At 43.8% G+C, this 24419-nt stretch overlaps 1 long non-coding RNA gene across 1 annotated transcript in view; it reads right to left on the bottom strand.

Annotated features, from left to right (window-relative positions):
- Positions 1 to 6798: 6798 nt before the first annotated feature.
- Positions 6799 to 24419, bottom strand: part of LOC144498743 (uncharacterized) — a 689113-nt gene continuing 671492 nt past the window's right edge. The window contains exon 3 of the long non-coding RNA XR_013498752.1: positions 6799 to 6822. This is a non-coding gene — a long non-coding RNA (uncharacterized LOC144498743). The remainder of the gene's footprint in view (positions 6823 to 24419) is intronic.

Raw genomic sequence — 24419 nt, 5'->3', positions numbered from 1 at the left:
TAGTTTTTTTCAACCAGGGTCTTAGAATCAGTGAAGCTCACTTGCCCCTTATAAAACCAGTGACATGGAAGTGTTTGGAGCCAGGGGGTCTGGTGACGGTGGGGGAATGGCATGTGCAGAGATTTTCATGATCACAAAGACTTAGCACATGATCATTGTCAAGACTACATGACCAAACAACAGTTATCTTGAGGGATCCAGGTTGGTTTCATAAGCTGAAACCTCAAATAAAATTGTCAAGTTTTTGAAATATGCAAATATTGCCCCCTTTTAAAGTTGGATGCTGTTTGCTTGAAGAACTTTAACCTAGGAATGTTCTTCATGCCACTACCTGGGAGAGTCTTAGCCTGGTTGCTTGATCAGTGAGGCAGCAGCAGTGGGAACTGCTGAAGACGTGGGGAGTATGGGGAAAAACTGCCAACTGCAGGAGAGGTGGAAAGCAGCAACAGGTTTGATTTTCACACCATCGATGTGGATAACATTGTGGACTGCAGCACCACCTATCTTAGAGATATGGAGAAGGTCTCAGCTAAGTAAATTATAATATCATTTAAATTGGATGCCAAGGTAAGAGAATTTAACTTTGGTGACTGAATAAACTAAAATCATAAGTTTAATTGTGGCAGGCAGGCAAGACAGAAATAATGTGATGAAAACCACATTTTGGAAATAGCTGTGACACAAAAATGCTATAAGAAATTCTAGGTACATAACTTTTAATATTAAAGGACAGATAAGTTGAATGACTAATTATGCAATCATTAGTTATATCATTGTTTGAAACCTTGATATTTATTTCTAGGAATTTCTTGCCGTCACAATATGATCTTCAGTTATGATTCCAGAGCATGCAATCACACTTGTATGTCACTGTCCGATCCAAACTTTGAGTGTGGTTCAGGTGAAACTCCAGTGGATGGTTGCAACTGCCCTGAACAGACATACCTGGATAATACTGGAAAATGTGTCAGTGCAGCTGAATGTCCATGTTACCTTGTTAATACTGTCATTGCACATGCCAATGAGAAGATACATCTTTACAGTGGAATATGGTAAGTGGAATAATTCATTGTTGGTCTCTTAAAAAGGACAACTAACTTAATGGTTTGTAAAACGTTATTTAAAAATTTAAGGTTCTGTATTGTTTGGCTCGATAGCTTAAAATTACTAATGAGGTCACTTTGAAGAAATCTTGGTCACATTAAATTAATGTTTAATATTGTATTCAAGGAAGGAAGATATTCTCAAGGAAGGTTTCTCTTTTCAGTTTTGATTTTGACTTGAAACTTTCACCAGAATTCTACTGCCCTGCCTGCCGTGGGAATTGGAGTGGGTGAGGGGCGGACAATGGGAAGGTCTGTTGACCTTGGGAGGGATTTTCTGGTCTCGGATTGAGTGAGGCCATAAAATCCCGCCCATTAACTCTGTTGCTCTACACAGGTGTTGCCTGAGCTACGTATTTCCAGCATTTTTGTTTTATTTCAGATTTTCAGCATCCACAGTATTTTGCAGTTGTAGATACTCCAGAGATATCAGTAGGCAATGGAACTATACTCCCAAGTATGTCTGTGATTCCAGCATATCTACTTAATAGTGATCAAGGATAATTTGGTCTGCAGGCTCTGGGCGGCAATAAAGCTGTCAATTGCAAAGGGTTCTGTAGCCCTGCTCCAACATGGGAACAGACATCAGTGGCACTTACAACATTTACATTGTTCCTTTCCAGACTATAGTCAGTTTTAATGCAGGAAACACAGCAGCTAATGTGTGTGCAGCAAAGCCCAACAAACAGCAAACACCTGATATCCTTCAAACAAGACTATTAATAGGTTAAATTTTAGTCAGGTCACTGGGAAGAATTTTCCTGCTCTTCTTTCATTGATAGTGCCATGTAATCTTTTATTCACTTGATATTTCAAAGATGTTGTTCCCAAGTTCCGACCGCCCTTGGCTTTCTAGGTGTTCGAGATGTAATTGAAGAAGTCAAAATGAGTCGTTGTCATTGTGCATTTGGGAGATGGCATACACTGTTGAATTGCAAATGGAACTAAACATTGCAATCATTAGAGAACATTCCCATTTCTGACCTTATGATGGAGGTCATTGGCAATACAGCTGGGTATTTGGGCTCACTGATCTGAGGGACTGTTGCAGCAATGCTGTGGAACTGGAATGATTGGCACTGAATGGCTCCAACCATCTTTCTTTGTGCTAGGAATGAGTCCAATCAGTGGAGAATTTTCCCTTGATCCCCACTAACTTCAATTTTGCTAGGGCTTTTTGAAGCTGTAGTTGGTCGTATTATCCCTCGATATCAAGAGCAGTCACTCTCACCTCACTTGTGGACTTTGATTATTTTTCCATTTTTGGACCAGGACTGTACAGATAGTCCTGGCAGAGTGCCAACTGAGCATCGATGAGCAGATCATTGCTATGTCTTGCTTGTTAGCATGGTCAATGATGTCTGCTGTTGTTTTGATAATCGAGAGTAGGCTGATGGGGGCCTTACTTAGCTACATTGTAGTTGTACTGCTTTTCATGGGAAGACATCTATGGACAATCTTAGACTTGATATTGTGTAGATTCCAGCCTTGGATCTGCATTGAAGCAGTCTGGTTAGAGGTATGGCTAATACTTGAGTTCTAGTTCTACCTACAATGATTAGTGTTGCAGCGGGGATGTTTTCAGTGTCATAGCCTTTGTTATATCCAGAATACTCAACCATTCCTTAATACCATGGAGTGAATCAAATTGCCTGAATACTGGTATCGGTGATAGTGGAAGCTTGTGGACAGGTCAATATGGATCATCCATTTGGCACTTCTGGCTGATGATGGTTGCAAATGCTTCAGCCTTTACCTTTCTATCGACATGCTGGGCTTCATCACTGTTGAGGAATCGTCCAACATTGCTCACGTCTGGATGTGGCAGGACTCCAGAGATTTGATCTGATCCATTGTTTGGGCTGTAGTTTAACTCTGTCTCGTGTAGTCTGCTTCTTCTGGTTAGTAGACCAGTAGATTGGTGTTGTAGCTTTGCCAAGATGGCACCTCAATTCAGGTATACCACCACGTCAATGGGGACGAAGTAGAAAGGGTCAAGAGTTTCAAGTTTTTAGGTGTCCAGATCACCAACAACCTGTCCTGGTCTCCTCATGCCGACACTATAATTAAGAAAGCCCACCAATGCCTCTACTTTCTCAGAAGACTAAGGAAATTGGCATGTCAGCTATGACTCTCACCAACTTTTACAGATGCACCATAGAAAGCATTCTTTCTGGTTGTATCACAGCTTGGTATGGCTCCTGCTCTGCCCAAGACCGCGAGGAACTACAAAAGATTGTGAATGTAGCCCAATCCAGCACGCAAACCAGCCTCCCATCCATTGACTCTGTCTATACTTCCTGCTGCCTCGGCAAAGCGGCCAGCATAATTAAGGACCCCACACACCCTGGACATTCTCTCTTCCACCTTCTTATTCGGGAGAAAGATACAAAAGTCTGTGGTCATGTACCAACCATCTCAAGAACAGCTTCTTCCCTGCTGCTGTCAGACTTTTGAATGGACTTACCTTGCATTAAGTTGATATTTCTCTGCACCCTAGGCAAGACTGTAACACTACATTCTGCACTCTCTCGTTTCATTCTCTAAGAACGGTATGTTTTCTCTGTATAGTGTGCAAGAAACAATATTTTTCACTATGTTAATATATGGCACAATGATAAATCAAATCAAAATCAAAACCTGGTGTTGGTCCTGCCTTGCACTTCTGCTGTCATGATTGATCCAGGGTTAGTCACTTGGCTGGATTGTAAATACCGACAGCACCTCCCAAACCCTCAACCTCTTGCACCTAGAGGGATGAAGGCAGCACTTCCATGGGATCACCACTACTTCAAAGTTCTTCTCCAAGTCACACACCACTCTGACCTGGAATTATATCATCGTTCTATCACTTTTGCTGGGTCAAAATCCTGGAACTCCCTTACTAAAAGCACTGTGAGTGTTCCTATAAACATTGGACTGTAACAGTTCAAGAAGGGAGCACACCATCACATCCTCCACCTTCCCAAGAGGAGTTATAAATGTGCAATAAACTCTGGCCAAGTCAGCGAAATCTACATCCTATAAATGAATTTAAAAACGACATGCCAAACCACAAGGTTACTGATGTGGTGGAATACATTTCTGCTGTTGATGGCCCATGGTGTCACATTAATGCCCATTTTTTCAGTTGGTAGATCTGTTCTGAATCCATCCCACTTAACATGATGGTAGTGCCATGTAACATGATGGAGGGTGCCGTCAATGTGGAGACTGGACTTTATCTATGCATGTACTCTACGGTTACTCTTCCAATGCTGTCATAGACAGCTTCTTCTTGTTGTCGATAAATAATGTTGAGGTCAATTATTTTTCTCTCATGTTGGTTTGCTCACCACCTGCCTCAAGCCAAAATTTGGCAAATATGATCTCAGGACTCAGCCAACTTTGTCAGTAGTGCTGCTACTGAGTTATTTGTGATGATGGGCATTCAGAATACACTATGGCCTTGTTGTATATAATGTTGTGCTTAAGTTATATTCATGGTTTATTTTGTTAAACAAAAAACTTCAATGATAAAATGTCCATTGAAGTTCTTCTAACAGGCCTCAAGAAGGCACCTGAGTAAAAATCATTGAGACTTCCTCAGGAAGGTTTTTCGAGGTCCCTTCGTACGAAAATATGTGGAATGCAAAGCAAGTTACAAATAGGAAAGGCATATCTTTTCAAAGCCTTTATGAAGGTGCTTAAGCAAAAAAAGTTTAAGATGCTGTTCGTGATCAATGAAAACTTGTAGATGCTTGTGCCCCTTTGTGACACTCCTCAATTGCTGTCAGGACCACTCTTAGTTATGTTAGGGTACCAGAACAGAAACCCCAAACTTTGTTATGAAGCCTGACTAGACCTCAACAGTTTCTCTGTTTTGGCATTCATGTGAGGATAAGGTGCTTCACTCCAGGTGTGATTCTATTGACACACTAGGAAACTTTTAGCAAAACAAACCTTATTTAACAATACAGTTTTACGATAAGCACAAAGAACAATACAGCACAGGAATAGGCCCTGAGACCCATGAAGCTTGCGCCCGATACATAGTTTCTATCACTCTGTTCACTTCCTGTTCATGTATCTATCAAGATACGCCTGGAACGTTGCTAATGTGTCTGCTTCCACCATCTCCACTGTCAATGCATTTCAGGCACCCACCACCCTCTGTATATGAAAACCTTTTCCCATTTGTCTCCCTTAAATTTACCCCTCTCACCTTAAACCTGTGCCTACTTATAGTTGACCTTTCCATCCTGGGGAAAAGCCTCTGACTATCCACCCTATCTATGCTTCTCATAATTTTATAGCCTCTGTCAGGCCGCCCCTCAGCATCGGTCTTTCCAGTGAAAACAATTCCAGTTTATCCAACCTTTCCTCATACCTAAAACCTTCCAGACCAGGCAACATCCTTCTTTACATCCTCTCCAAAGCATCCACATCCTTCTGATAATGTGGTGATCAGAACTGCACACAATATTCCAAATGTGGCCTAACTAAAGTTTGATACAGCTGTAACATAACTTGCCAACTTTTATACTCGATGCCCTGGCTAATGCATTCTATGTGCCTTCTTGACCACCTTATCCGCCTTTGTTGCCACTTTCAGGGATCTGTATGCCCAGATTCCTCTGTGTGTCAATGCTCCTAAGAGTTCTGCCATTTACTGTATAATTCGCACCTGAATTTGATATTCCAAAATGCATCACCTTATATTTATCTGGATTAAACTGCACCTGCCATTTCTCTGCCCAAGTCTGCAATCTATCTATATCCTGCTATATCCTTTCGACAATCGTTATCACCATCTGCAACTCCGCCAATTTTGTGTCAACAAATTAATTAGCTTAGCTTTTACCAACTGAAATACTTAAACATGACAAGATGCAATTCTTAACAGCTAACCAATCTCTATTAGTTCCAGTTCAAGCAATATTCCTCTTATAGACTTAAACTCCACTTTAAAATCAGTTAGCAACACACAGACTCACGTGCTTGGGCTTGGGCTGCCAGTCCTCAAGCTCCAGAACCCTGCTGGAGAGAGAGAGAGAGAGACAAGGCAGGACCGGGCAGAAACTGACTGTTTTAAAATCAAATGCTGGAATGACTATCAAGAGTGCTGGTTTGATTACTGTTTGAAGTTTCCCCATTACCTGACATGTGTGACATGTATGGAAAAATTCTACTACATCTTTATGCAGTCCAGGCCACAAAAAATGATTTTGTATTTTTGTTTGAGGTTTCCTTATTCCTAAATAACCTCCCACTGGTACCTCATGTGTTACCTGCAACATCTGCTTTCTATAATCCACCAGTAATACAACTTAATGAGCTTCTGCTCATTTTTCACATGTCTACATTTGTAAAAGTCTCCACTACCTCATTAAGACATCATTTTTAATGTGATCACACTCCACGATACTCTTGTAGTCTTCCTCTGTGTATGCTTTCTGATACAATTGTTTTATCTTGACATCTTTCTGTTGTAAGCCTGCCAACTTTCTTGAACTAAAGATATCCGCTTCATTCTCCGTCTGTTCCTATTTTTTCTCAACCGTCTGGTCAAAGATTGTTTCTGATTACTGATCCTCAACCTCTCTATCTTTACTCATTGATTTCTCCCCCTGTCTTAACCTGTGGTTTTGTGATCTTGTTGGGAAGTATCCCAGGATATGCTTGCTGCAACACCTCAGTTGTTTGCTTTTCCAAAGGCTTTTCAACCACAGTAGGATCACTCCCACCTGCTATATTGTGACCCAGGATAAACTGTATCTCTGAAAAAGGTAATTTTTCTATTACTCCTCCCACCACTTTTCACTGGACTCTTGAACCTTATCTTACATAATGGAACACTACTCTTTTCACCATGAAATCCATATACTACCACCTTTTCTGGCAGTACTCCTCCTAAACTACATTTCTCCTCATCTCTCACCATTAAAGATTGACCTGCTCCCGTATCTCTTAAAATCTTAACTTCATTATCTACTCCTCCTGGTACACATACAAGTAAATTTTTTAAAAAGATCTGGCACTTGCTAATCACAGTAAGAGTTTTAACAACACCAGGTCAAAGTCCAACAGGTTTATTTGGTAGCAAATGCCATTAGCTTTCAGAGCCCTGCTCCTTCGTCAGATGGAGTGGATATCTACTCATAAACAAGGCACACAGAGACACAAAATCAATTTACAGAATACTGATTAGAATGCGAATCTTTACAGCTAATCAAGTCTTAAAGATACAGACAATGTGAGTGGAGGGAGCATTAGGCACAGGTTAAAGAGATGTGTATTGTCTCCAGACAGGACAGCCAGTGAGATTCTGCAAGTCCAGGAGGCAAGCTGTGGGGGTTACCAATAGTGTAACATGAACCCAAGATCCCGGTTTAGGCCGTCCTCATGTGTGCGGACCTTGGCTATCAGTTTCTGCTCAGCGACTCTGCGCTGTCATGTGTCGTGAAGGACATTACGACTTGCTTATCAACCAACTCCTGAACAGGCTGTACATTCTTTTGCACCTCTTTAGCTTCAACCATAGTTTCCTTTACTATTCTAACTAACCCCACTGGCTTATCTTGTTTTACCATGTCTGTCTTCCCAGTGCTTTACTTAAACCACCAATATTGCAACCTCATGTGTCCAACCTTTTGCAATGAAAACATCTGAGGCTTTTTATTTTCCTTCAACCCTCAAATGTTTCCTTTTTAACATGAGGTAAGCTATCCTTTTTATCTCCAACGAGGGCTGGAATTTTACCGTCCGGCCTGCCACGGGAATTGGAGTGGCCGCGGGGCGGACAATGGAAAGGTCCATTGACCTCGGGCAGATTTACAATTACAGGATGAGCAAGGCCATAAAATCCCACCCGAGACCTCCATTGTCTTTATCTGCTGAGGATTTCTCTTTTCCCCAGTTTCTATCCCTCACAGACTTAAATTGATGTTGAAACCCAAACCTTTATTTATGAACTAACTCATAATCATCTGCCATTTCTGCTTCCAATCACAGTTTTAACCCTCTGCTCTTTCACATGAGTTCTCACTACTTTGGGAAATGATTTTTTAAACTCCTCCAAGATAATCGTTTCCCGAAGAGCATCTGTTCTATTTTCGATGTTCTTATCCACCAACCAAAGTTACTTTGTTTGATTCTTTTAAATTCTATATACATTTGACCTGGTTCCTTCCTTAGATTGCTAAACCTCTATGTAGGTTTCTGGCATCAGTTCATATGCACTGAAGATGGCTTTTTTCGTCTCCTCATAATCCATAGATACCTCCTCTGATAGTGACGCAAACAGTTCATTAACTCTACCTACCAACTTTGTTTGAATCATTATTACCCACGTGGTCTGTGGCCATTTTACTTGATTAGTTTGTTTCTCAAATGAAATGAAAAAGCTTCTACATCATTCTCATCAAATTTTGGCAGCACTTGAACATATTTAAACAGATCCCCACCAGACCTCTGACTACAATGAGTTAGTTCTTCCTCATTGTTCTTTTCACTACTTCCAGCTTTTACCTTTGCCCCCACCAGTTTAAATTGATATTTGCTTTTCAGCTCCAGCTTCTGAAGTTCAAAAAATCTCTTTTTCCCTTTCCTCCCTCTTTCTTTTTCTGCTGCTTTTAATTGCAATTCAAACTGTGAAAATTATTTTCCCTGTTCAAACTGTTTTAATTATTTTCTCTTTGTTCCACTGAGATTGCCAATCTCTTTCTCTCTTTCTTTTGCTTCTCTCTTTCTTTTGCTTCTAATTCAATGCTTCTGACTGTGTTTCTGGTAATTTTAAATGTTGAGCTATCACTGCAATTATCTCGACCTTCCTCACCCCTTCAGGTAAAGCCACATTCAGCTTGTTTGCCAATTCCCAAAGCTTTGTTTTAAGCACCTTTTGTAAACCACTCCAAGTGACATTTTCCACACCCAGGAAAACTCTAACCACTGAAAGAGCAATTATTCCACAAGGCATTCCCTATTTAACTAACCAAATGCAACACTTGAAAAGAAAACACAATAACTAACACCCACTGACTTTGAGTTCAATAATCCTAAACCAAACATGGAATTGTGGTTTTTAATTCTACAAGAACCCTCAATTTTTGTTAGGGTACCAGAGCAGAGGCTCCAAAGTATGTTATGAAGCCTGACTAGACCCCAATATTTTTACTGTTTTGGCATTAGTGTGAGGAGAAGGTGCTTCACTCCAGGTGTGATTCTGTTGACACACTAGGAAACTTTTCTTAAAACAAGCTTTATTTAACAATACAGTTAACTACAATGAATGAATTAGCTTAACTTACCAATTAAAATACTTAAACACAACAAGATACAATTCTTAACTGATAACCTATCTCTATTAGTTCCAATTCGAGCAATATTCCTCATAGAATCATAGAAACCCGACAGTGCAGAAAGAGGCCATTTGGCCCATCGAGTCTGCACCGACCACAACCCCACCCAGGCCCTACCCCCATATCCCTACATATTTACCCGCTAATCCCTCTAACCTACGCATCTCAGGACACTAAGGGGCAATTTTAGCATAGCCAATCAACCTAACCCGCACATCTTTGGACTGTGGGAGGAAGCCGGAGCACCTGGAGGAAACCCACGCAGACACGAGGAGAATGTGCAAACTCCACACAGACAGTGACCTAAGCCGGGAATCGAACCCAGGTCCCTGGAGCTGTGAAGCAGCAGTGCTAACCACTGTGCTACCATGCCACCCCTCTTATAGACTTAAATTCTTCTTCAAACATAGTTATCAAACCCCCAAGCTTACGTGCTTGTATTTGTTAACAGTCCAAGGGCCTTTGAAAACCTCTGGAGAGAGAGAGAGATGGATAGAAAGACACCGCTTGCTTCTTTCATGAACAGCAGAAACTGCCTGTTTTAAAATCAAATAGAACTTTGTGCTTTCCCTGAAGTCCATTCACATGACTCTGCCTCTGTCAATCAGCCTAACCAAAATCCTATTCTGAAACACCAAGAGAAAATGTCAGATTAATCTCAGATTAAAATCTCAGATTAAAACAAACACATCCCTATCTAAAATCAGTCATTGGCCTGCATTCTCAACATGCAAGCTGCCTGGTGCAGATAATCGGCACCATGAAATATAGCTGAATTTTAAACATACCCCTTACAAGAAACATGATAAAAATACATTTCTTAAAGGCATGGTATCATCTCAGTTAGACAATTATGCATAGGAGCAAAGGTATGTGGTTTGTTAATCTTACTTTATCCCTGAAGAAGTCAGGAAGGTCTGAATTTGCGATTATAAATATATTGTGACACCTCTTTTACTATCACGTGTTGATATGCAGGATCTTTTTGCATAATCTTCACACGGTCTGTCCATTCAATAAATGTAAGTTCTTCTATTGAGGACATTGAGGTATATTCTGTAAGGATAGCATCTGAGGAAGTGAGTGTAGTTCATTGTGTAGGGCTTTGACAAAGGGTCACCTGGACTTGGAATGTCGGCTCTTCTCTCCCCTTACAGATGCTGCCAGACCTGCTGAGATTTTCTAGTATTTTCTCTTTTAGTTCAATGTATTTGGATGATACAATTATCATGGTTGAGTGGTCGGCAATGTGTGCAAGGTGATTGAATCTTGAGATTTACAGCAGCGCTGAGGGTAAGGTGAAGCTAAAAATATGAAATTAGAGTCAGTTTTGTAAGCGGGCTGATGAATTGAACAGTGTTTGATGGTAGTGACGCAGTTGTAAATATCAGTATCTTTAGAAATATTCACTGACTTCGGCTGTTCGTGGATCAAAGGGAAGTGAACATATTAAAAAAGGGGACAGAAACCAGTCAAATTCAAGGAATAGCACCTTATCTTTCAATTGGGTACTTCATAGCCTTCTGGATTCAATATTGTGTTCAACAATTTTAGATCATAATTACTGCTGCATTTTATTTTGTGTATTTTTGCTGGGTTAGATTTTTTTCTCTTACTTCATGTTCTCACCAATCGCATTTCATCCAGAGACAGCCTTTTTTTAAACTTGTCCCATTACCATTCCCTTCAGCCTTCCACCATGAATCCTTTTGCCATTTGAATCTCTCTTACCCTCCATGCTATCACAGAATCCCCTTTTTTTTGCTCTTCCCTCCCTCCCCTTTCACTTGTTCAAAACTTATTACAATTCTAAATTTTCTTATTTCTGCTGAATGGTCCTTGAGCTGAAATGTTGGAATTAATTTTACCCTCACCTACTCCCAACCATAAGCAGCTTAGCAGGTGAGGGAGATGTATAATTGGAAGCCATGGTGATGGTGCAATGCCTATCATTTTCCTGTCGCCATTGAGATTTTATCCACAGTGAAGAAGACTTCAGGGGACCCATTGGTTGTGGGCCAGTTGAAATCCTTAAATGGCCAACTAACTCCTCCAGCATTGAACACAGAGATTTTACCTTGTTTCCAATGAAGGACTTCCCTAGATAGTCCCGTCAAGCATTCTCCTCTCTGATGAATGCATCCCCAATCCCCACTCTCAGCCTGACCCCTTGCAAAATCCCAGAATTACCTTTAAATCTGGGTCCGTGCCATCTTATCTTTGGGGTCAGCCTGCAGCCACTGCTCCTGTTAACATTGCCGGGACTGGACAGCTGCCAATTATCTAACTGGTTGGCAGCTCTCGGAGACAGGATTTCCTCCTTGATGATGGAAATTCTGCCTTGAGCCTATTACATCCCCCCACCCCCTTCCCCCAGAGGACATTAGAAAGCTGCATGTCAACTAGGCCAAGCAGAGGCAGACCTGGCAGCAAATTTATATTGGGTGTAAGACCTCTGTCTGCAATTTTGGCAGTTAACTCTGTTTCTCCCTCCACGGATGCTGCCAGACCTTTTAAACTTGGACAGATAGCTGAGCTCTTTGATTGACAGCTCAGAAGGACTTCAATGTATTCAGCTCTGGAGGTTTTGTTTGTACAACTGTGCTATGGATCCCATTATGAATACTTGACTGAGTTCCAAATATCACAAATGACATCAGCTTAACTGGGATTATTGACACCGTTGTCAGGACTGTGACTTTGTTTATCTTGACAGTTTTAAGATCATGTAATAGGAATATGTTTTTTTAAATAACTTTTATTTTGATAGTTTTGTGAGTATCTCAAAGCAATACCAATGTTATTACGAGGCTAAATATTTCTGTGCATAGTGAATCCTGGATGATTAGGTATTAGCAGGAAGCAGGGGTGGGTGAGGAGGAATGAGGGGCAGGGTGAATGAAATGGGGTTTCAGGAGATATGGGGGTGGGTGAGGGGTCAAGATGGGATATGGGCTTTTGCAGGGTATGTGATAAGGGGCATGAAGACTGAGGGGAAAGTGGGTATATGTAGGGGGTGAGGGTTATGGAGTCTCAGACTCATGCATTGGTAGGTGGTGGACCTGGCTCCAGCCTGCCCGATTCTGTGGGGCAGAAAATATAGTAGATGGGTATAGGCCACTCAGGCAGGATTGAGATGTTGGGAAATGGCCATACTCTTGACTTCCACCTTTAAAATGAAACTCAGGACCCATGGGGGTGAATCTCCCAAAAAGTGCTGAATTGGCAGGAAAACTGGTCTAGATCATGACTGTTTTTTCACTGACTTCAGACCCGAATCTCCCCACTCTGTGCAATGCAGAGGTCACAATTGTGAATCTCATTAAAAACCCAGGGGGCGGGGCCTATTCACGTCGGAATCTGACAGCTCTGGAAATCTGCACATAAAGAGTTTTAACAACACCAGGTTAAAGTCCAACAGGTTTATTTGGTAGCAAATGCCATTAGCTTTCGGAGCGCTGCTCCTTCGTCAGATGGAGTGGAAATCTGCTCTCAAACAGGGCATACAGAGACACAAAATCAAGTTACAGAATACTGATTCTGCGCATATGCAGTGGTCCTGATCTGTCAGTCACCCCTTTGCTGGCCAGCCCAATCACTGGCCAGCCCAGGACCCTCAGTGCTGCCCCTCCAGCCCTCCCCGCCACGGCCCGCTCGTGGCCCCCACAACAATTCCTGGGCCAGCACCGAACCCCCCGCCCCAGATGTCCAGCCCACCCCCCCCCCCCCCCCTCCCCACTCCAGCAGTGGCAATCCCCCCACCCCCCCATCACCCTGGCAGACTCTCTCCCCCCCCCTCCCCTCCAGGAGGCAGACCCCCCCCCCGGCAGACCACCACCTCCTCCCAGCCTGCCCCAATCGCTTGCCTCCCTTCAGCCCAGACTAATTGCCATGCAGACTGGCAGCAGGAACCCCCATCCCACTGATCACCCCCTAGACCCTGCCGCTTGGCACTGCCCAATGCCCAATGAGCAGTGCCAGAGGTGTCGGGAAACATGTACGAATCCCTCGAAATGGCCGACATACGATTCTCCGGACTGGACCTGCCAGAAAATTTGCAGGTCGCAATGGGAGAATCATCCCCCATTTGTCTGTAGAATCATAGAAATTTCTGGCATAGAGTGTGAGTATTCGACTCATTGGACAGAATTTTACAGCTGTAAAATGGGCATGGGCACTTTTCCCCTTGGGCATGCGTAGGGGGCACCACCCCCCACCGCCTGACCCTCTGGGGGGCTCTGATTGCCCCCCATTTACTCTGGCAGGGTCTCCCGCTAGTTCCCCGAATGTGGGGAGCTACTCTAAACCCTGCCGGAATGAAATACTGCTGGCGGGGTGGGAGATGCTATCGGGCCCGGCAAATTCTGTGCCGGGCCCCATAATCACATGTAAACTACATTTAAAATACATTAAAACAGATTTAAATCACTCACCTCTCTTCCCGCCGGTTTACAACACGGTCCCGACTGCGACTATTTCCTGGCTCTGGGAGTTGCGCATGCATCAGGAAGCATACATGAATCCTGCGAAATGGCCAACACACAATTCTCCGGACCGGACCCGCCAGAAAATGTACGGGTCGCGATGGGAGAATTGTCCCCCATTTTTCTGTAGAATCATAGAAATGTTTGGCATAGAATGTGACTATTTGACTTATTGGGCAGAATTTAACAGCCGTGCCAAGGCAACTTTGAAGATGGAAGGTTGAGAATTTTAAGAAATATCTCATTGGCATTTATCCGCGCGACCTCGTCTCGAGTGCTTGCCGAAGGTTGGAAATGCTGGAATCAGCTATGGTTGATATATTTTTATTGAAGATTTTTCCCCATTTTTACTGTCAACCCAACAAACCCTCAAGGATTAGTACAGAAGCATAATCATTTTTCCGCATATACATGCAGAAAGTGACAAGAGAGCACCAATGCAGTTGGTTCATGTTATTCGTTATACATTATAAATGGCAGCTCCAAAGATACAAACAATTAAAAGATGTTTCAGAGATTAGGGGAAAATAGGATAACAAAGTAAAGCCATGGGTACATGGCATGATGTGAAGATGCCGGCATTGGACTGGGGTAAACACAGTAAGAAGTTTAACAACGCCAGATTAAAGTCCAACAGGTTTATTTGGTAGCAAAAGCTACACAAGCTTTTAATGCAATACATGGCACAACAGTGCACATCCTCTCTTACAGGATACTAGAGTCAGAGCCATGCAACTTACATTCCAGGATTTTCAAAGTAGTATTGCATTTTCAGCCAAGGAGAACATAGGATATTGACACAGGTATAAAAAAGGCTGGTTAGCCAAAGATTCTCACTCCACATTTTGTGTACACCAAAGCCAACCTTCCCCAACTCCAGCTGTACCAGGGTGCAAACAGTCTTTTTGTCAGGATATGCGTATTGTCTGCAGCTTTACAGGAGTCTGTCAGAGATTCTTTGATCCCAAAATAGCAAAAATATAAAAACAAACTATGCAGCACCAGTAGTTCTAAGGGAGCTTTGCTCACCAGCTGTGAGGACTCGTTGGACCATGCCCTCAACCTCTACACCAAACCAGCCACCTATCTTCTCACTGTGGCACTATTCGTATTAGCCGTACCAAGAGTAAAGGATACCACATAGTATATTCACTATTATAACTGCAAGGATTATAAGAAAAAGCAGAAAAATATCACACAGCGTGCCGTACAACCAGCGTATCCCACAACACTCGCAAGCTCTTTAAGGATATTAATCCACTAGGATTCAACTTTGACACAGAACCAGACAAAATACAAGTAGCATCTCTGGCACAACGAGGATATAGTCAGATCAAATCTGTGTCTCAAGCTTGGAGTAACTAAAGGAACATGCGGAGCAGTGCATTTCATTATTTAAAAAAATGGATGTCCCTGGTTTTCAAAGGATAACAGGTGAAATTTCCCTCAGTGCTCATGCAATAGATCACCCCTGTTAACATGATAAATAACATCACAAAAGGACTTTAACGATAAGGGGTAAAGCTCAGTATTAGCGATGAACTGCAGATTATGACTCCAATTTTTTGCCATGGAAGGGTTGTCGAATAGCCTTAAGGATCTGTCAGGTGTCACCCTCAGAGTAATAGGATGAAGCAGGGTAAACTGAATTTGGATAGCTTTCAGACATTTTCCAGCTTCATCGAAATATCTGCAACCGGAGCTATAAAAACGCATGATTACCTGCCGAGGAGGGTCAGGCCGTGAAAACAAGTTGGGAAATCATGTTACAGCTGTATAAAACCTTGGTTAGCCTGCATTTGGAGTATTGCATGCAATTCTGGTCACCACACTACCAGAAGGACATGAAAGCTTTGGAGAGAGTGCAAAGAAGGTTCACCAGGATGTTGCCTGATCGAGGGTGTTGACTATGAGGAGAGGTTGAATAATCTAGGATTGTTTTCACTGGAAAGATGGAGGCTGAGGGGAGACCTGATAGAGGTCTACAAAATTATCCGAGGCATAGACAGGATGAATAGTCAGAGGCTTTTTCCCCAAGGTGGAAGTGTCAATTACAAAGGGGGCACGGCGACAAGGTGAGAGGGGGAAAGTTTAAAAGAGATGTGCGGAGGAAGTTTTTCATGCAGAGAGTGGTGGGTGCCTGGAACGCACTGTCAGAGGAGGTGATGGGCAAGGCACATTAGCAACATTTGGGAGGCAACTGAATGGGTACCTGAATAGGGAGGGAATAGAGGGATATGGACCAAGTAAGGGCAGAAGGTTTTAGTTTAATTAGGGCATCATGATCGGCACAGGCTTGGAGGGCGGAAGGGGCTATTCTGGTGGTGCACTTTTCTTTGTTCTTTAAACTTTTGTTAAAAGTATTTAGAGTTCATTCCAACCATGATTGTATTAAATGGCGAAGCAGTCTCAATGGGCTGAATGGCCAACTCCTCTTCTGAGGAGTAATAACCAAATGCTGCATGTCTTGCAAGTCAGTGCCTTGTATCCTGATGCAGACATGATGCTTATCCATGAAAGAATTAAAAAACAACTCAGCAGACTGCAACAGAATGAAAACAGTCATGCAAGAAAGACAAGCATATGTTGTCCATCCTGAATTGCCCTTGAACTGAGTGGTTTGCTAAACCATTTCAAAGATCAATTAAGAGTCAACCATATAGTGGGTCTGGAGTCACATGTAGACTAGAACAGTTAAGGATAGCAGATTTTCTTTCCTAAAAGACATATTCCTTTGGCTTTTGTTCCTCAGAGCAACACTGTTTTCTGAGCTGTAACAGATGGCAATGGGTCTTTCTTCTCATCACTTGCATCAAACCTATCAAGGAGGCAGCACCTACTATAGGCAGAACTCTGCACTCACCTTCTACTTGTAATAAGTCTTGAGGCAGAAGTCCCTTCACCAAAATCCCTTTAATTATAAATTATAATTCCAACAGCACAACACAGAGTGCTATCAGTCAGCAGTCTACCTTCAGAAGTGCCAGAGGAACTGACACTCCCAGTTAAATACAGGAAAAAGACTCCCTGATTGGCCCATTAATTGACTCCTTAATCAGGGAGTTCGTATTCCAATAGGTCAACCTTAGTGGCCTGATTGAAGTCATTACACCCCTCTCCCCCAAAGTCTGTGGAATCCCCTTGGTCAGTGCGCTTCATGGGTCTCTTTCTCCGTTTCCGCGCCAGGTCCTGATCCTCCAATTTGGCATCCGACGAGGGAGGGGCATATCTGCTTGGTGCCCACCTCTTCCGTCATGAATGCCGGAGGGCTGGTTCACCCTCTTCCTCCAGCAGTAGGGGGACAGCCAGGGCTTTGTCCAGCGTGTCCATCTCGGACTCAGAGTTTCTCTCCAGGGGTGCTGGAGAAGTGGGATTGGTCCGTCGGGAAGACTCTCCTCGGTCCTTGGCCCACTGGGTAGAATTGTTTCTGGGATGGGCAACGAACCTGAGGCCCGCACCTAATCTAGGATCTTTCTTAAGGCGGCTTCTCCCACGCTTACCCAGTAGAATACCGGTCCCCTCCTGGACTTGACCATTCCTGCTATCCATGTGGGACCATTTGTGAAGTTCCTCACCCAGACTTTTTCACTCAAGTCAAAATGCCTCTCTTAGCGAGTGTTGTCGTGCACCCCCCCCCCCCCCCCCCAAGTTTGGGAATAGCAGGCTCAGCCTGGTGCGGACTGGTCTGCCCATGAATAGTTCCGCCGGTGCTATTCCCATTGTGGCATGTGGGGTTGTCCGGTAATCAAACAGCCAGCGGGAGAGTTTGGTATCTACTGATGCCACTGGCTGTTTCTTTAACCGGCTTTTAAAGTCTGGACAGCTCTCTCCACGAGCCCATTCGACACCAGATGATACAATGCCACTCTGATGTATCGAATCCTATTCAATTTCATAAATCTGGTGAATTCTTGTCTGCTGAAAGCCGATCTGGTGTCCGAGACTAGCACCTCTGGAATTCCGTGTGTCGAGAACGAGGTGCAGCTTCTTGATGGTGGTCACTGTGTTTGCTGAATTCACCTTGTAGACATCCACCCATTTTAAGTGAACATTTACTATCACCTAGAACATGGAACCCATTAACAGGCCTGCAAAATTGACATGCAGACGTGTCCATAATTTGCCTGGCCATTCCCATGGGTGCAGCGAGGCTGCCGGTGGCACCTTCTGCCCTTGTTGGCATTCCTGACACTGAGCCACCAATGTCACTATATCAGCGTCCAAATCCAGCCACCAGCATCTTCATCTTGGACACTCCTGATGTCCATGATGTAATTCGGCCAGTATGGCTCGACGGCCCTGACTTGGGCTATGACCTGACGGCCCTGACTTGGGCTATGACCTGACGGCCCTGACTTGGGCTATGACCTGACGGCCCTGACTTGGGCTATGACCTGAGCCCCCCATAGCCGTATCCCGTCTTCAGTGGTGATCTGCTCTCTTCTGCTCCAATAGGGATGGAATTGTGGTTGGACTGGCCTTTCCATTTTCCCTGTTAGTACCAGGTGCTTAACTTTCGCTAGTACCGGGTCCTTTTGTCCACAGGTCTATGTTGTGTGCGGCCACCGGGAGGGTGTCCAGAAAGTTCAGTGTCATCACCGTTTCTTCTACTCTGGGTACTAACCGTGGGTTGTCTGGCAATGGTAGCCTGCTTGGGGCATTGGCGTTTGCCAGTCAAGTTCCCGGCCGGTGCTCCAGCTGATACTGGTATGCTGCAAGTAATAATGCCCAGCGTTGGATCAGACTGATGCTATTCGTGGTACCTCTTTTAGCAAACCCAGCAACAGTTTGTGATCAATGACGACTGTGAATTTCCGCCCTTATAGGTACTGGTGGAATTTCTTCACCACAAAAATTATGATCAGTCCTTTTTTAATCTGGGCGTATTGCTAGGGTCCTGGAGACATATGCCATAGGGCGTTCCTCTCTGTTTTGCCATCTGTGTACCAACGCTGTATGGAGCCGTGACGCAAGTGAGCACCAACTCTTCCCTCGGGTCATAATGCGCTGAAAGATTTGCTGAGGAAAGCTGTTGTTTGATTTTCTTGAAGGCCCGGTCTTGGCAGGCTCGCCCCTTTTTTAGTAGCTAATGTGGAGTCCAAGATGGTGGCCCTGTTTTGCATGAATTTCCCATAATACATCACCAGCCCTAAAAACGACTAACTCCTGGATTGTGTGGGGGACCAGGGCATCTTTGATTGCCTGTCCCTGATCCTCCAAAGGATATAGGCCTGACTTATCGACTTTGTAACCCAGATAGGTTACTTGTGATACTAACAAAACACAGTCCTCCCTCTTCAAAGCGCACACCCACTGGTGAAAACCTTCTAAGGACTTCCTCCAGGTTCTGCAAGTGTTCTGCCCTCATTTTTCTGGTGATGAGGACATCATTCAAGTAAATAGTGACCTGTGGTAACCCTTGTAGTATGTTCTCCATCGTTCTCTGAAAGATCGCACAGGTTGACGATACCCCAAAAGGTAATCTTGTATACTGAAAAAGGTGCTTCAGTGAGTTGATTGTGGAAACTTTTTGTGAATCTTCGTCCAGCTTCAGCTGTAGGTATGCATGACTCATGTTTAGTTTAGAGAATAAGAGTCCTCCTGCCAGCTTTGCATATAGATCCTCAATCTGAGGAATAGGGTATTTATCAAATTGTGAGTAGCCGTTTATTGTCTGCTTGAAATCTCCACAAAGGCGCACCGTGCCGTCTGACTTTAGAATAGGCACCACGGGTGCCGCCCATTCCACAAACTGGACAGGTTTTATTATGCCTTCGCGCTCCAATCTTTTGATTTCTGTATCTATCTTTTCCCTTAATGTGAATGGTACCGGCCAGGCCTTGCAAAATTTTGGGACTGCCTCCGGATCGACGTGTAATGTCGCTTTTGCTCCCTTAATTGTTCCTAGCCCTTCTCAAAAAACCTCCGGTTATTTGCACAGGACTTCGCTCAGGCGACCATTTTCCAACTGAAAAATGTTTACCCAGTCTAGCTGAATCTCCTTCAGCCAATTCCATCCCAATACGCTCATACCGAACCTTCCACTACCATCAATGGTAGCCTAACCAGTTCCATAAGCAACCGGCACATGGGCTGTGCCCAACACTCTCAGTGGGTTCCCCTGTATACATCCTCAGTCTTGCCGAAGTGTCGGTTAGGGATAAAGGTTGGAGTCCAGAACAAATTTTATTGAACATTGTCTCTCCTACCAGGGATATGGCTGCACCTATGATGACCCCCATTATTATTGGACATCCATTCAGTCTTGCTGATAATTTAATAGGTCCCGATTTGGTCATTGTTATGCAAAGTAGTTGTTCCTCGTCAGAGGTAGCTGGAGTTTCCAGGGTGTGCATTCTCCTTTACCCCGGCCTGCATGTCCTTTTCCGAAATGTCGGTTTTGGAACTTTGTTTTTCTTCTCCAACTCCAACAGTTGCCATATCTTGCCGGTCAGAATTCTGCAGGGGCTGCTGTCTGTCTCATCCTAATTTGGCCTTGGTTTGGGAGCGGCTCTGCGGGAAGATCTGGGTTCCCTTGAATCTGAATCCTTCCTGAGGGTAGCTATATAATTGCCTGCCCTGCAGCGGAGGTCCCTTAACACAGTTGCACTGGTGTGGGTGACTACCTCCATCGGAATACCCTGCAACTCATGTGTTCTGCTTGCTGTTTTTTCCAAGGACAAAGCCAGCTGTAATGCTTGTTTGCAGTCCAGCTCGGCCTCTGCCAACCGGTGTTTTTGTATGGTCATATTATTGATTCCGCACACCAATGGGTCTTGGAGCATCTAATTTAATGTCAATCTGAATTCGCAAGCCTCTGTTAATCGCCTTAATCTCGTCAAGACACTAGTGACTGACTCCCCCGTCTCTCGGAATTCTGAGTAAAACCGGTACCTTTGCAGAATCAGAGATGACTTAGGCTCATAATACTCTTTTACTAAGTCCGTCAATTCCTGGAAGGGTTTTGTATCCAGTGCCTCCGGAAAGATTAAACTGCGAGTAACAGCGAAGGCTGCTGGTCCACAAGCGATCAGCAAAATAACCTGTTGCTTTTCATCTGAGGCTATGTCATTAGCTCTGAAGAAACACCTCATCCATTCTTCCACGGCAGGGTCAAAAGCATCCAATTTTCTGAATAGAGGCATGTTTGCCAGGCAATGGCTTACCCGCAATGTGTAGCGGCTGATCACAAACTGGTTCCTTCGGGTAGTTCCTTTTTCCTCCTCGACACTATAATAAGTCTTCAGAGGCAGAAGTCCCTTCACCAAAATCCCTTTATTTACAATTCCAACAGCAGTACACAGAGTGCTATCAGTCAGCGGTCTACCTTAGGGAGTGCCAGAGGAACTGACACTCCTGGTTAAATAGAGGGAAAAAACTCCTGATTGGCCCATCAATTGACTCCTCTCTTTTATTTATCAAACAGTTTACAAATACAAAAATACTTTACACTTTCAAGATACAAATCAGAATACAGTACCATCTCACAACAATAAATTGTAGAGATAACACCCGATTTAACACAATAAACATGCCATTTTTAATACAATAGCACAAACAACATAGCACAGTAACAAGCAGCTAGTATGCATTGTGAGTTAACCACAACAGGCCTTCCAAGGTTGCAAACAACTCACAACGACTATAAACCAGCAAGCTTTAATATAAACACAATACCGACAGCTAACATGCCGTCCTTTAACCAATAACAAACAACTGCCTTACAATAAGAAAGGGTTTATTGTCAGTTATCAACAACTTTCCAGGGCTTTACCCTCCGTATTTTCCCCTTCCGAGGGTTTCACCTCCGGGGTTCTGCTCTCGGGACTACACTTTCCGAGGCTGCACCTTTCAGGGGTCACATCATAGTACAGCAACAAACATCTCTGTTACAATGAAATGCCTATTGTGAGTCATCTGCAACCCTCCAGTGTTTCACCCTCCTGAATCTCGCCTCCCAGATTTTTGCCTGCCGGATTAGCTTGCTTTTAAGCAGGGTTACTTTGTCATGGGGTACTTTATCTGAGGGGTACACTGTCCAGGCTACAGCCAATCCGCAATGACTAATTATAAAACAACTAATATTAACACAATAATATACCCTTCTAGCTACAGTAACAAAACTCTATTACGCTGAAAATGAACATTATAAATCATCTGCAACCGTCCAGGGCCTTGCCTCCTGGATTTTTCCCCTTCGGGAAGGGGGCAACCCTCTGGAGGTACTATGTTGGGGAGTTACACCTTACCGATTTTCGAGGAGGGGGGAGGGGGAGGGTGACCATCCCGGAGCTACTCTGGCCGGATCCTCCCTTCCGGATTTTCGGCGGGATTGGAGGGGGGGGGGGCGGGGTGGGGAGGGGGTACCTCTGGGTACTCTGCCCGGGCACAACCTTCCGGATCTTCCCCTAGAGGACAGGGACCCTCCAGGGTTACTCTGTCCGGAGCTTCGCCTTCCGGATTTTTCCCTTGCTGGAGGTTACACGCTCCCAGGTTAATCTGTCCAAGGGCGGACGCCCTCCGGGCCACAAATAATGCAAAAAAGGAGAAAGTAATAAACAACAAACTAATACAATTCCAAGACCTAATAATACGGTAACAGATCATCCCTTTACAACAATAGGGTCCATTATAATTAACAATAAAGTCCACTTTAAGTAACAATAGAGTCCAATAGATCAAGTGAATCCCTTGAAGAGTATAGGGGGTGCAGGAGTAAAGTTAAGAGAGAAATCAGGAGGGCAAAAAGGGGACACGAGATTGCTTTGGCAGATAAGGCAAAGGAGAATCCAAAGAGCTTCTACAAATGCATAAAGGGCAAAAGAATAACTAGGGAGAGAATAGGGCCTCTTAAGGATCAACAAGATCATCTATGTGCGGATCCACAAGAGATGGGTGAGATCCTAAATGAATATTCCTCATCAGTATTTACTGTTGAGAAAAGCATGGATATTAGGGAAGTTGGGGACATAAATAGTGATGTTTTGAGGAGTGTACATATTACAGAGAAGGAGGTGCTGGAAGTCTTAAAGCGCATCAAGGTAGATAAATCCCCGGGACCTGATGAAGTGTACCCCAGGACATTGTGGGAGGCTAGGGAGGAAATTGCGTGTCCCCCAGCAGAGATATTTGAATAATCGATAGTCACAGGTGAGGTGCCCGAAGATTGGAGGGTGGCAAATGTTGTGCCTTTGTTTAAAAAGGGCTGCAGGGAAAAGCCTGAGAACTACATGCTGGTGAGCCTGTACCCATCTGTGGTGGATAAGTTGTTGGAAGTTATTTTGAGAGACAGGATCTACAGGCATTCAGAGATGCAAGGACTGATTAGGGACAGTCAGCATGGCTTTGTGAGTGGAAAATCATGTCTCACAAATTTGATTGAGTTTTTTGAAGGGATAACCAAGAAGGTAGATGAGGGCAGTGCAGTTGATGTTGTCTACATGGACTTTAGCAAGGCCTTTGACAAGGTACCACATGGTACGTTGTTGCATAAGGTTAAATCTCACGGGATAGAGGGCGAGGGAGCAAAATGGATACAAAACTGGCATGATGACAGAATGTGGAGATGCTGACGTTGGACTGGGGTAAACACAGTAAGAAGTCTCACAACACCAGGTTAAAGTCCAAGAGGTTTATTTGGTAGCACAAGCTTGTGCTACCAAATAAACCTGTTGGACTTTAACCTGGTGTTGTGAGACTTCTTGATGGCAGAAGCCAGAGAGTGGTTGTAGAGGGTTGTTTTTCAAACTGGAGACCTGTGACCAGCGGTGTGCCTCAGGGATCAGTGCTGGGTCCACTGTTGTTTGTCATTTATATTAATGATTTGGATGAGAATATAGGAGGCATGGTTAGTAAGTGGATTGGTGGCATAGTGGACAGTAAAGAAGGTTATCTCGGTTTGCAACAGGATCTTGATCAATTGAAGAATAGCAATGGAGTTTAATTTAGATAAATGTGAGGTGATGCATTTTGGTAGATTGAACCAGACTTACTCAGTTAATGGTCGGACGTTGGGGAAAGTTACAGAACAAAGAGATCTAGGGGTACAGGTTCATAGCTCCTTGAAAGTGGAGTCACAGGTAGACAGAGTGGTGAAGAAGGCATTCAGCATGCTTGGTTTCATCGGCCAGAACGTTGAATACAGGAGTTGGGACGTCTTGTTGAAGTTGTACAAGACATTGGTAAGGCCACACTTGGAATACTGTGTACAGTTCTGGTCACCCTATTATAGAAAGGGCATTATTAAACTAGAAAAAGTGCAGAAGAGATTTACTAGGATGCTACCAGGACTTGATGGTTTGAGTTATAAGGAGAGGCTGGATAGATCGGGACTTTTTTCTCTGGAGTGTAGGAAGCTTCGGGGTGATCTTATAGAGGTCTATAAAATAATGAGGGGCATAGATCAGCTAGATAGTCAATATCTTTTCCCAAAGGTAGGGGAATCTGAAACTAGAGGGCATAGGTTTAAGGTGAGAGGGGAGAGATACAAAAGT

This window comes from Mustelus asterias, chromosome 9 (genome assembly GCF_964213995.1).
Source record: "Mustelus asterias chromosome 9, sMusAst1.hap1.1, whole genome shotgun sequence".
NCBI lineage: Eukaryota > Metazoa > Chordata > Chondrichthyes > Carcharhiniformes > Triakidae > Mustelus > Mustelus asterias.
The sequence above is the reverse complement of the archived record's forward strand: the minus strand, read 5'-3'. Positions and strand labels throughout refer to the sequence as shown.